The 231-nt window shown below is 36.8% G+C and overlaps 1 protein-coding gene across 1 annotated transcript in view; it reads left to right on the top strand.

Annotated features, from left to right (window-relative positions):
- LOC119587661 overlaps positions 1-231 on the top strand; it is a 59718-nt gene that overhangs the window by 1031 nt on the left and 58456 nt on the right.

The raw sequence follows: 231 nt of genomic DNA, 5'->3' as shown, positions 1-231 counted from the left end.
GAACATGAGTTATTGTGGAAATACTAGGCAAATTCACTGCAACACATGCAAATTCTTGAACAGATTTAATGAGAAATCTGTTTTTACCTCTTATATACACGAATCTAAAATCAAAATATTTTGTTCTGTGAGCATGCAGTCCAAGTTTCACTGCTGCACATGTGCCTGGTGAGGCCACTTCTGTTTGAATTATGGCATTTAATTCCTTAGATCCAGTTGCATCATGGCAGT

The sequence above is a fragment of the Penaeus monodon genome, chromosome 23, assembly GCF_015228065.2.
Source record: "Penaeus monodon isolate SGIC_2016 chromosome 23, NSTDA_Pmon_1, whole genome shotgun sequence".
NCBI lineage: Eukaryota > Metazoa > Arthropoda > Malacostraca > Decapoda > Penaeidae > Penaeus > Penaeus monodon.
Note: the sequence above shows the minus strand (reverse complement) of the source record. Positions and strands in the feature narration are given on the sequence as shown.